The following is a 14,132-nucleotide window of genomic DNA, read 5'->3' on the forward strand; positions in this document are numbered from 1 at the left end:
CTTAAATGGATGTCAGATGAATTAATGTGGCCCGTGGCAGAGGAGAAAAATGTATGGGATGCATATAAAGTATCAGGCAATACAGAAGCCTATGGCAGTTATAAACTAGTCTGTAATCAAGGCACAAAGGAGGTTAGGCAGGCGAAGGCAGATTATGAGAAATCTTTGGCAAAGGATGCAAAGAAAAACAGCAAAGAGTTCTTTACTTATGAAAAGTCTAGAAGGAAAGGGATGAATCAGATTGGACCACTTAACATAGATGGGCTGACTATTGATGATCATGCTCAGGTAGCTGATAAACTGAATGAGTATTTTGCAACTACATTCACACGAGGAGTTACTCAATGAGAGAGGAGTGCCAGAAGTTTATCAAACTCTAACAGAGAACTAAGTGATTTTGTAATAACTGAGAGCAAAGTGGAGTAGAAATTGTTGAAGTTAAACATAATAAAAGCATCTTGGGTGGACGGAATCTATCCAGTTATATTAAAGGAGGCTGCAAAGTAAGTAAGCAAACCCTTAGACATAATTATGAGAGCTTCCTTGGACTCAAGGGAGGTCGCCATGGACTGGAGGTGTGTAAATGTATCATCAATTCACAAAGGGGGTTCAAAAGGTGACAGAAGTAACTATACACCTGTTAGTTTAACTTGTTAGATTTCATTATTTCCGGGAAAATAATGGAATCGCTGGTTAAAGAAGCATTAAAGGATCATCTAGACAAGATTGCAGTAGTAGCTAAGACACATCATGGGTTTGTTAAAGGGAAGTCTTGTCTGACCAATTTGATTGGATACTATGATGTGGTCACAAAAGAACTGAATTCCAAAAATTATTTTTATATCATATACGTACTTGGATTTCAGGAAAGCTTTTACATGGAAGACTGCTGGACAAATTGGAGAGGTATGGCATTAAGGGTAAGTTGCTACAATGGATAAAGGGATGGTTGAGTGGGAGACGACAGAGAGTGGCAATCAATGGACACTGCTCTTCGTGGACAAATGTTATTAGTGGAGTTTCCCAGGGTTCGGTGTTGGGCCCATTGTATATTTATCAATGATATTGATGAAGGTATATCAGGTTTAATGTCCAAGTTTGCAGAAGATACAAAGATTGGTAGGGTTGTTAACGACAGTAAAGACAGTATGCTACTCCAACTGGATCTAGAAAAGTTGGGCAAATGGGCTGAGAAGCGGCAACTGAAGTTTAACATTGACAAATGCAAAGTACTGCACATGGGCAGCAATAACCGAAGAGAAACGTATCAACTGTGTGGTACTACACTCAGGGTAGTGGAAAGTGAAAAAGACCTGGGGATAATTGTGCAGTCGAATATGGAGTTCGCTGAGCAGTGCAGACGGGTTGCCAGGGCAGGTCATGGAGTCTTGTCAATGATATATATGAATTTTGCTAGCAGGGACAGGGAGGTGGTTATCCCGTTATACAAGGCAATGGTCAGGCTACAACTACAGTAATGTGTACAGGTCTGGAGGCCTCATTTTAGGAAAGATGTAGAGTTGCTAGAACGAGTACAAAGAAGGACAACAAGACTGGTGAGGGGAACAAAAGGATGCTCTTACCAAGAAAAGCTTAAGTTCTGCAAATTTCAGCACCTGGAGAGTAGTCGTCTGCGAGGTGATTTGATTGAGGTGTTAAAGGCCTTGAATGGGTTGAGCAAGCTGAATGCTGATGAGATGCTTCCTCTTGCTCAGATTAAGAACCTGAGGGGGGTAGTTTCAAATTGAGGAAAGACAGTTGTAGAATAAATGTGCGGAAATTTGCCTTTAGCCAGCGGGTAGTTGATTGGTGGAAAAGACTTCCATCCTTTGTTGTGGAAGTTGATAGCCTATATAAATTTATGGCTGAGCTGGACAAGCATTTGGAACCAATGGAGGGGTAAAATGGGAGGGAAGTTTTTTTTTTTTTTTTTTTTTTTGGATGATGCTAGATAAGCTTACTTTCTTGCATCGTATTTCTCTACTAATGCCTGGAAAGTTAAAATCCTCCATTATAAGACATTCTGACTGGCCCACTCTATTTCTCTGTACAGTTGTTCTATATAGTCACAACAGTCATTCGGCCTATAACACACTCCTGTTCTCATTTTGCGTTTTCCCCCCTGCTTGTGTCACCCGAAAGTGACTGAACATTGCACTGGCTACCCATGTCGACTGGTGCACTGCCATAGATTTAATATGCTTTGTTACTAGTAACTAAGACTATAGTTCCTTTCTCCTGTTCCTTTCTGTAAGGTCTACGAGGGTATCACACTGGTATCGTCACCGTCCTCCCCACACCGTATATTTCCCATGCCTTTTCCACCAGGTGTGGAAAAGGCCCGAGAAAAGTCCCGTCGATGACGCAAGGAACTTTAAAGGGGTTTTTTTTCACTCCGTGGTTGAATTAGTCGGTCTCAAAAGATAAATATATGGGTAGATGTAATCATTTCCTGCGGACCTTATATCATAATTTGGTACTTTCTGTAAACATTTTACTACCCAGATTCGAACTTTGCATCCCTTACGACTGAGTGGCACCGTGTCTCTGATATCCCCACAATCTCTGCATTTGATTACTTAATCAGTGCTTCAAATTTTTTATAATGCTCCTAGCTTTAGTGTACATCCAAGTATACACGCACCTGTCCCCTCACTCTTTAGTTATCCTAAAACAGCCGACGTACCCTGCTCGACAAAATTAACAAAACAACTTTTAAAATTTTTTTTTCAGGAATATTTTCTTGTGAAAAGTGTAGCCGAAGGCGAATATTTGATATAATAGACATCCTGTCAGCAAATTCCTGGCATCCAATAGAAATAGAGCTACCACCTTACAGAGCACACATTATGCAAATCATTAATGCGTATAAAACAGGGGTTGCAACCATATCACTTAATTCCCCTTTATTTAGCTTGCTCAGTGTGACAGTCAGATCTCCTGTACTGAGATGTAGTTGGCAAGTCATCGTCGTTTAGATGATCCTTTGAGATGGCTGCTTTTGGACGACTTGAGGCCGGGCAGTCGCAGGTGGACGTAGCATGTTCGCTTAATGAATCTGATTAGTATAAACCTACGATGACCTGCCATCAACTGTCTCTTGAGGTTGCTGCGGCCACACGTGAAAACATTTCCAACCGGACTGTGTTAAGAAAGCCCAATTCAAGTGGACTGTACGCAGTGAAGCCAACGGTTTGTATTCCATTAACCCCCTGCGCGAGAGCACAGTGGTATTGTCGCCGCCTCCGTAGCCGAGTGGCCAGGAGCGGGAGTGCAGTAGCATACGCTCTTTGAGTAGACCGGGGTTCAAGCCCCTGACTGCTAAATACGGTCGCTCTGCCAACCCGCACTGGACCAGCGTGGCAGATTATGGTCCATTTCCCTCAGCATGAATTGTTGAGGAGGCTTCCATCCTGCAGTGGGTTGATAATGGCTGCAGTTTTTTTTTTTTTTTTTTTTACCTCTCCATTTCGGGTGGGAAAAGGCCCGGGTTCCAATCCCGTCGATGACGCGAGAAACTTTAATGGGATTTTTTCATTCCGTGGCTGAGTTAGTCGGTCTCAGGCGTAGATAAAAAGGTTTTTTCCCCCAGAAACAGGGGTTTTTTCAGCAAAACTACCAGAGAACACACACAATTTACACACACAATACATAAACGGGTATATGTAAGAAATTACGGGTGGCCTTGATATGTTAATTCCAAATGTTAATAATTTTAATTCCATTAACCCAAAACCACCTCTGAGCTCATCGAAACTGGTGCTATGAACATGCGACTTGGAGCCCTGACAAATGAGGTACAGTTCTGTTCTCTGATGAGTTCTGCATTAGCCTACAAACAGATTCTAGACGTCATTTCATCTAGAGACAACGAGGAATGCGGTACCATCCTTCCAACATCAGAGAGAGAGAGAGAGAGATGGACACTTATGGTGGAAACTACCACTCGTGTAGGGCGGAATAATGATCACCGGCAGCACCCCGTTTCATGTTTTTGATAGGGGAACCGTAACTGTGTAGAGGTACCGAGAACAGCTCCTCGAACCCTATGAGCAACTTTTTAGGGGTGTGGTTGGCCCAGACTTTCTTTTCATGCAGGACAACGCCACTACACATAGAGCCCAAGTGGTGGAGAAATATCTTGAAACTGAAGATGTCCAACTATGGCCAGCACGATCACCAAACTCAAATTGATCAAACATGTGTGAGAGTCGCATTGCATGCCGACAGACAACTCCTCGGTCACTTGGTGAGTTACGGTCTGCGCTGGTGGAAGAATGGGATTTTTTGCCACACAATCTTATAGACACCCTTATGTCGAACGTGGTTCACCGCTGTCGGCCTGTTTAACCGCTGGAGGGGAACATGTGCCCGTATTATGTCATTGGACCATATTTTCAAGCGTCTTGTATCGACTTCTCTAATGTGGCATTTTTTGGAAATTCTTCTACAACCCTTATGCCTGTCCGAAGTTTGTCTCCTCATTTCATCGTTATTCTGTGGTACACCACCATAGCAAATTTTGTTCTGCTTCATAGCAAGATGCAAAAGTTACACCACATTTTCTACGTGTTCTGTTAATTTTGTCTTGAAATTGCTGCTGCGCGTTCCAATGGAAACGTTTTCATTCTGCTGCACGTTCTAATAAAAACACTGAAACTATCACTTTCACCTCTGTCTGCAGCTCTGGGTAATTTATTAGTCTGTGTATCCCTTTCAAGCTAGCATTTTATCGACCTATTAACACTGGCTCGATAGCATCAGCAAATATCCTTGCATTCTTTCTATTTAAGTTATCCCATCTGTGAAAACAGTCACTCCTGTTAACAAGCACGGTTGTTGTTGTTGTTGTCGTTGTTTGGTTTCTAGGAGCATTAGCAACTAAGGCCATATTGCTCCGGGATATGCGGTGGTCATTTCCTGACCTTTCCGCATCCTCCGTATTTGGTGGTCACGGGGTCGAACCTCGGTCTAATCAAGAAGCGTGCGCTACGCACTGCTGCTCCTGCCCACCTGGCTACGGAGGCGCCTAACGAGCACAGAACACGCTGAAAAAAATATTAATATCTTTATTGCAGGCAGTGATTGTCTGATGCGATGTAATAATACCCACAACAGCGACAATGCCAGGGGTTTAACATGAAATAACTAATACAAGAAAAATTACATAAAACATATATTACGACATAAAACGTATAATTACATATTTTACATATAATATTAACATGTGAAGTGAAAACACATGAAAAGCGATGAAGAGACGATGGCAGTCACTCGGTTGAAGACGAGAGCTGGTCCCTGATGATGCGTCTTCTGTACGATTTGTTCTCTATGAACTTTTTGTACTCCACATCTATCTCCTGGATGTTGTGGAGCATCTCCATGGGCAGGAATCTATCCCCTATCCTGAGCCTCCACGCCACAGACTGCAGAGAGGGGAGGGCTCTTAAGGGTTTCGGGGGGATCCTCCAATTGCACATCTGCCAAAAATTTGGCGTATTGACTTCACCCGCTATCATTTTAATTGACACCAGAAAGCGGAGGGCGAATATCCGTTTGGAGACTTTTCTGTAATTTAGAAGTTGGGTGATATCTGAAGTATGTGTGAGTGGTGGCAGATTATGCTTGAAAAGGACCCACTGAAGAAGCCAGTACTCATCAGATGCAATGGTTTTTAGCGTGGTTTTCGTTGCCGACGCCCAGATTTCTGAACCGTAGGTGACGACTGGCTGCAGAAACCGGTATATGTATTGGTTGGTTGTTGGGTTTTATTGGAGCATTAGCAACTAAGGCTATAATGCGTGTATATGTACTGGAGCGTGTACTCAGGCTCTGTGACATGAAGGAGGTGTTGTTTGGCAAGCCATCTTGATCTGCAGACCTTGTTGTGAATGTCTGCAACATGGTGTTTGAAACTGAGTTTAGGGTCGAATATAACGCCGAGATCTTTGTGCTTGATGACTGGGGTGATGGGGGTTCCGTGGATTTCCAGGTTTAGTTGCGTTGGGTTTGATTTGAGGGAAAATACCATTTGTGCAGATTTTTTCGGATTTTATCTTAAGAGAAAACTGTGCCAAGTATGTAATCAGATTCTTAAGGCTATTGATAATGGTTTCAGAAACAGAATCAGGTCGGGCGGTCCCGTTGATCCGATAGAGGAGGTTCAAGTCGTCTGCATAACTGATAAATTCTGTTTGCTGGCACAGGAATGGGTGGATGGCAGTCGTAAAGAGGAGCCCTGAAAGAACTCCACCCTGGGGTACACCTACACAAACTTTCCTTGTGTAAGATTTTTTATTCAGTCACGTGAAGGACCCTGGTCGTAAGTAGCGACCCCAATGAGCCTTGCACATTCTCTGCAGCGCCGGATTGATTGACAAAGCTCTCAACTTATACTCCCTCCTATTGTGCATGGCCAGAATTGCAGACACTTTCAAATTTAATCTTAACTCGCAATTTTTTTCCAATATGGCTCTGTACTTGTTAAGCAAGCAGACAATAAGGACTGACTTGGCTATATAATCAAAGCCTCCACATAAACATATAGCATCGATAAGAGCGATGCCACATCCTGTTCTGCCTGCGGATTCGGTTTCAGGACCTGTTACAAGAGGGTTAGCGTAGAATATCTTATTGCTTTCTTTACAGTTTACTGTGCAACGTAATAAAATGCAATAACAAAAATTTAAGAAAGAAAGAGTCGAGGTAATTGGATTAAAACGTAGACAGCGTTTCTTAATGCTGATTTTACTGTATCTTTTGTATATATATCTCCACTTCTTTTGCATCATTATAGTATTAATGCTAATACAAGAGTGCAAAATGGGTCGATGTAATTTCTGTTCCTCTCAGCCTTAGTTGGGAAACTGCTTTTAAATTGTTTAATTGTAATATATACCTCAGACTGTGTTAGTGAAATTATTCTTCTAAGGAAGAAATTCTTTATTCCAACTTATATTCCTGCCCTTTCTCTAAACCACAGTTTTCCAAAAAAAAAAAAAAAAAAGTTATTGCTGTTCAAGATAAATATAAAATATCACAATTGGCTTGTATCCATATCACCAACTTCATATTCTGCCAATACTAAAAAGCTCGTATTGTTAAACAAGTTATGAAATCCACGTTGTCTAAATGTAAATGGAATCTTCTCTCAAAGCTGTTAGTCGCACTTTCTATCCTTTCTTATTTCCACCCTTGATATATACTGATGGTTGTATTGCATCCTCATCTAAAAATAAAGTTAAATTATTAGCATCTTAGCTTTATACTAACTCTTGTATCGATAATCGTGTTAAATTTCCCACCGTACCAAAGGCACTCCATTCAATTCCCTCCTTGGTTTACCGACAGAAGTATATTAAAGAATCATGAACAACCTTTATATCAAGGAGTCTCCAGGTTCTGAGCCATATATCCACTTATTCGTAGCCTACGCTTCGGAGCTTCTTTCTGTTGTGGCGGTCAAGCATTTACATTGTTATTCGACTGGTGTTTTTATCTTTTGCATGCACATTTGCTCATATTGAGCCAATTTCTAAAAAAGGATGACAAATCCCCTTCTTCTGATTTATCCTGCCACTGCACTTAAATCAACTCTTTCCAAAGTAATGGAGAAATCCATCAACTGTCATATGACTCTTACATTGTGTTGAAACCTTCCATATGATTCTTTCGTTCATGATTATTCTCTGGACAAATTCGATGCAGTTCATGGAAACTAAAGCAGTAGCTTTTGACATGTCCAAAGCTTTCGATCGTATTTAGTATAAAGAACTTCATAGGAAACGTCCTCATGATTTCCCTTCTGTCTTTTGTAATTGGGTGGCTAGTTTTCTCTTCAACCGCTCGTACTATGGGTGGGGGTAAGTGATTCTCTGTCTTGTCACTAATGCTGGTGTTTTCAAAATGTCTGGAACAGACTTCCTTTACCCACTATTTTCCTTTTGAGCAGACTTTCAACTAGTGGAAGGTACCTTCCACTAGATGAAAGTTCCACTAGTTCCACCAGTACCTTCCACTATTTATTTTTACGATTGTACACTACTTCCATCTTCCAGATTGAGAAACCCTACCATGTTCAAAAGCTACAAAAATTATTCGAATATCCATTACCAGTTCCTTAACTATTTGTCTCCTCCAAGTGATTGAAAGAGAACTTAGTTAACCTCAATCATTCTAGAAGTGAGTCCTGTCTTATTTCTCGCAGAAAAAAAAGTCTGCTGCTCCATACTCATCTTCAGCCGCTCAAATATGTAGACAAGATCACCTAACTTTTCACTTAAGATAACCGTGACCTTTAATCTTTTGGTACAAGCATATCACCACTATTGCTTCTCCTCTGCATCGAAAAAACTAGTTTGTCCTTTCGCTCTCGAAAGAACAAACCGTTTTGAAGTAAAACAGCTGCGGACTTTGTACAAATCCGTCTCATCACTGAATACTGTTTCCTTACCCGCGATGCACCCCTCCCAAAAAAAAACAAAAACTCTACGGAGCGGAGAGAATCTCTTAAGATGCGATTGTCCTCTTCACTCCCTATCAAACAGATATTCAGGTTCCGTTCTGTGCATGCCTTTTGTATAGAGAAATGAAAAAAATAAATATTTATTTATAAACTGGCATCTGTAATTTCACTTTTCTTCTAAACCGTCTGAACACATGCAACCTCCATTTACTGTTCAACTTGACACTCGCCGAACTAACTTTTCTTCTTAATCATTCATCTTTTCTACTGTTTTTTTTTTGGAACAATTTGCTTCGCTCGCACGCACGCTCTAAAATTATAATACAGGAATTCAAGTTTAATGTTAACCAGTTTTGTCAACCGTTAACCCATGAATGTTATTAAATACTGTAGGTTCTAATACTTTTCGTGTTTAGGATTACCTTAAAAAATATAAGAAGAAAACAAATCAAACTTACAGAAAAGTGCAAAAAGCTGTCCAATGATGCAGCTCTGTATGGGAAAATAAAAAATAAATAAAATAAACCTTCATATTTCACTTTAACAGGAATATTTTTCAGAAATATTCAAAACAGCTTAATTTAATGTCAAACAATTCACATAGTACGAGTATTTTTTTAAAAGGCTTATTTAGCTACTGTATTTCATAATTATCATTTAGATAGTATAAGTCATTATCAAATCTAAAAGTTCTTTAGAACGACAAAAACTCTTTACTCTGTAATCACAACAATCTCAATACGTAACAGCTTTTATGTGATGTTTTGTTTGTGTTTGGCTTAGACGCGGAACGGTAACCTGATGAACACGTAATGCTGAAGTTTCTTATATGTCGACAGCCAGCCATGCAGGTTAAGACATTAACAGGTCAACAAAACTGAGGATTACTGAAAAGTTTCAGGTCAGGGTCTTCAGACGTCCCATCTCCAATGCCGACACCTCAGGGTGGAGCCAATCACTAGCCGGAACAAAGAGCGGGCCAAGGATAGATCTTGAAACTGAGCGTGCTGGAATTCCCCCCCCATCTTCTTCCCCAACTAAGCTCACTAGGTGATGAAATTATGAGGAGGCCAAGAGTAGACGCGTGTAAATCATAGGAAATTCCCTTTTTGAGTTTACCGGACGTGGATTATTTTCCAGAACTTTTGCTATGCTCGCTTCTTTTCTTAATTTACTTTTTTTTTTACCTTGAACACCTTTGTTATGAATGGCAGTAAGTGCCTATTATCAAGGATGAGGAAATCGCGCGACAGATAGCAAGGTTGAAACTGAGGGAGTATACTAAACGTGCTATAAGAGGTACAACCTAACCTTATTATTCTTTATTTTCTCGAAGTTATGAAGAATTAGAGGTTATTAAAAACACGATTAAAAAAAACGACATGAAACAACCAAAATTTTATATATGTGAAGATTAATAAAATCTTCATCTGGTGATGTCAGAAAGGAGTGATTGAAACTGGTTTTTTGATTTTTTTTAAATTTTCTAGTTTCAAAATTCATTATCTACAATTGTTATCAGGGCATTTACTGGGGAGAGTTGGTGCAAATGGACGCGGCGCAGCCGGAAACCCGATTTGTGGGGGTAAAGAGCTAAAACATCAATGGGAAAAAATAACCGTGTTGAAAACTAAAATATTGGAAAATTAAGTACAGGGGCCCCTTTGGGTAGAAGGGGTATCTGGGATTTTGACACCGTCTACATGCAGTCTACACCGCATGTAGACCTGCATCGAATTGAAAGAAATGCACATTGAAATATTAAGTTAAGCACCTAAATTATGTACTTTCCACTATTCTATACCAGTATGTACGTTTAATTAAATATATATGCGTAATATATTCGGTTCAATTAAAAAAAAAAAAAAGAAGAAAACTGAAATATTTCTCTACTGCATGCACTCATTATAAAAAAAAGTAAAGTGCAGCCATTATCAAACCACTGAAGGATGGAAGCCTCCTCAACAATTCATGCTGAGGGAAATGAACCATAATCTGCCACGCTGGTCACCATTATAACTAGCATACAAATAGTGTTTCTTACTATATATATATATGACGATACTAAAAATAGATAAATAAATCACATTCACACAATTTGTAAATGATCCGGAAATCTCAGACCGCTTTTTTTTTTTTTTTTTTTTAATATGTGCTACATTTTCAAAATAAAAAATTAAAATGAGGGACAATTGCATACACTCATATATGTTTTTTTATCATGGTTTCTAAGGCCAGAAGATCGCAGTTAACCAGTCCCCCCCACCTAATTAAACCAGGCATTTAAGAATGGTTTTCTACATAGACAATGGCACAACCTTCATTTTTTCTATCAATAAAAAAATGTAAAAGGATCACTCTTCACCTTCTTCTTCAGTGTGCCGTCTCTTTGCAGAGGTTGGCTGTCTGTCATCTTCGCAATAGACGAACGTGAGGTAGAAGCCATAAACAAACCCTCTTTACTCTGATCGTACAACGCTCTGAGGTTTGCTAACCAAGATTTCCTTCTTTTCCCTCGACTTCCTTTTCCATTTATCTTGCCCTGCATTATCAATTTCAGCATCTTATATTTGTCATTTCTCATCAAATGTCCTAAATATTTTAGTTTCCTATCCTTAATGGCATGAGTTATTTCTGTTTTTTTCTTCATTCATCTCACGATCTCATCATTAAAGAATGATGGATCAGTCCATGACACTCTTAACATTCGTCTGTAACACCACATCTCAAAAAAACATTTAACTTATTCTGGGTCTTTTTTGTCAGTGCCCAGGCTTCAGCTCAATAAAGAAGGCCAGAAAAGACAAAACAACTCAATATTTTGTTGTTCTTAAATAAGTGTAAGATCACTGTAGCATAGAAGACTCATCATTTTAAGGAAGGCTGCACGTGCTTGTTCAATTCTTGAGCGTACTTCAATAGGATGGTTCCAGTCCTCGTTCAACATACATCCAAGATAGCGATAACTTTTAACCATTTCAGTTTCTTCATACCCCGGGGGCTCACATCTGGTGAGTATGGGCTTGCTTGGCAAACCCAGGGTCCTGAGCTGGATATCATCATTCTTCTTTTTCTTGGTGATGCCTTCTACTTTTCTCTCTCTCTCTCTCTCTCACACACACAGGGGGTAACTCGGGAATTTTTTTTTTTTTTTTTTTTTTGGCTGGTGCAGCATAAGCCTCAGGCTTCCTTGTACCATATGGCTAATAATAATAATAATAATAATAATAATTATTATTATTATTATTGATTGTACTTCTTTCTTACTGATTACCATAAGTTTTGTTATCTTGATGGTAAACTTCAGCCCAAAATTTTCACTTATTCTATTAATTCTATCCATTAATGCTTATAAATCCTTCTCAGAGCTGGCCAGCAATATAGTATCGTCTGCATATATGATCATATTTATTGTATTACCATTGATCTTTATCCCTTCTGTACATCACTCTAAAAGCTTCTTTAAAAATTTATTCAGCATACACGTTGAACAATATAAGTGATAGAATATAACCTTAACGAACTCTTTTAATTTTATTTGTATCCCTTCTGATTCTTCTCCTATACATCTTATTTTGACGTCGTCTCCTTTTGGAGGTTGGCGATCACCACGCTGTGCCTCTCTCTCTCTCTCTCTCTCTCTCTCTCTCTCTCTCTCTTGGGCAAGAGAAAAAGGTCCTCAGCCGATCTGCCAGTCCAATTGCAGATGTTTTTCAGCCAAGAAAGTTTCCTCCTCCTCCTCTCTTTCCTTCTATTTTCCCCTCTATGCATACCCTTGCTGATTGTCCCCAATACAATCTCCATAAGAATTTTAAAATTTAAATCACTCTCCATAAGAATTTTATATATATATATATATATGGAGCGGGAGCTCCATATATGGTGATTATGTGCAGGAGCGCAATAGCACATACTCTTTGATTAGACAGGGGGTTCAGGCCCCTGACTACTAAATACGATCGATCTGTCAACCCGCACTGGACCACTGACAGATTATGGTCCATTCCCTTGACGTGACTTGAGGCCTCCATCCTGCAGTGGATTCAGAATTATTTGTTTTAATCATGCTTATTATAAGCAGCAGGTAGTGGAATGTGAATTAATGCGGCCACTGGTGTTTGCAATACTAATTTGCTTTATATTTCTCTTTTCCGCTCCTTTTTATTATAATTATAATGCATTTTCCTTGTATATACAGGGCGATTCAGGAGGAATAGTACATATTTTGGGAGTTTATAGTATCGACTATTCTGAGTAAAAAAATTCATATAAACAGTGTCCAATTCTCAATGGATACGGAGATAACTGTTTAAAACTGGTGCGCGCAAAGCCATCATGAGAGGTGTTAAAGAACGATAAATGACTTATTGTTTGTATTTATTGACTTTTTGAATGATACAAAACACAAATAATTGACAAATTTTTTACAGTCACAATAAATGTTCGAAAATCCCGCCGCCCACCTTAATGCTCTTTGCAACTCTTGTGGTAATATGATGTGTTGTTTTTCTGAGGTCGTCTTGGCGTTCAGTATCCAAAGTCCGAGGCAGCAGTATCCAAAATCCGAGCGAGCAATTCGTCTCTTGTATTCACCTTTTATTTGTATACTGCACTTTTCATCCATCTCCACAAACAAAAATCTAATGGAGTGACACCTTGGTGACCAATGAACGGGACCACCGCAGCCGATCCATCGTTCAGGGAAAGCTCAATTTAGATATTGTATTACAAGATGGGTATAATGTGCAGGAGCTCCGCCATGCTGAAAGTACATACCAATCCTTGTAGCCAACGAACATCCTCCAATAGTAGTGGAAGTTCGTTTTGCAGAAATTCTAAGTAAATGGGCCCTGTAAGACGTAACAGGCCCAATCAACTGATTGTCGATAATACCGCACCACACATTTACAGAGAAACGATGTTGAAAATTTGTTTCTACAGTGGATGTGAATTTTCGTCGACCACCTATAGGAGTTACAGGTGTTGTTGATACCGTCATGGGTGAAAGCAGCTTTTTTGCTGAACAGTATTAATGGAATTAATCGGCGATTAGCATATACCCACCGACAAAATTCAGATCGCTGGGCATCGTCTACTGGTTGAAGGTGTTGCACTCGCTGTATGTGAAATGGATATAAGCCGTGCGCACAAAATGTTCGCCATACTCTTCTCTTCACCTATACGCGTGGAAATTCTTCGTGTGCTAATAGTAGGACTACGTGCTATCGACTGAAAAATGTTTTCAAATTTATCCACATTTTGTTCATTTGCATGTTCAGAAGAAATATGAGCGCTGGGAACTGTACCAGTCTCACGCAGTTTGGCGTAAACATTAGTAAACTCTCTTGAATCCGGTATTCTGCGGTTAGGAAACTGTCGTCGGTATTCTCTACAAGCAGCAGTAGCACTTCCACCACAAAAACCGTAGACAAACTCCATATCGGCATATTGAGCATGTGTGAGAAGAATGTGCGGCATTCTTAACAACACTTCTAACACCAAACGGCGTCGGGTTATAACTGCTTTTTGGTCACATCTGATTCAGAGAGCTCAGCGCGCCATTTTCAAAAAGCTTTATCTCCTTATCCATTGAGAATTGGACACATGTGTATATGAATTTTTTTTTTACTCAGAATAATTGATACTATAACCTCCAAAAATATTTACT

The sequence above is a fragment of the Mastigoproctus giganteus genome, chromosome 7 (genome assembly GCF_048544385.1).
Source record: "Mastigoproctus giganteus isolate SK-2022 chromosome 7, ASM4854438v1, whole genome shotgun sequence".
NCBI classification, from domain to species: Eukaryota; Metazoa; Arthropoda; class Arachnida; order Uropygi; family Thelyphonidae; genus Mastigoproctus; species Mastigoproctus giganteus.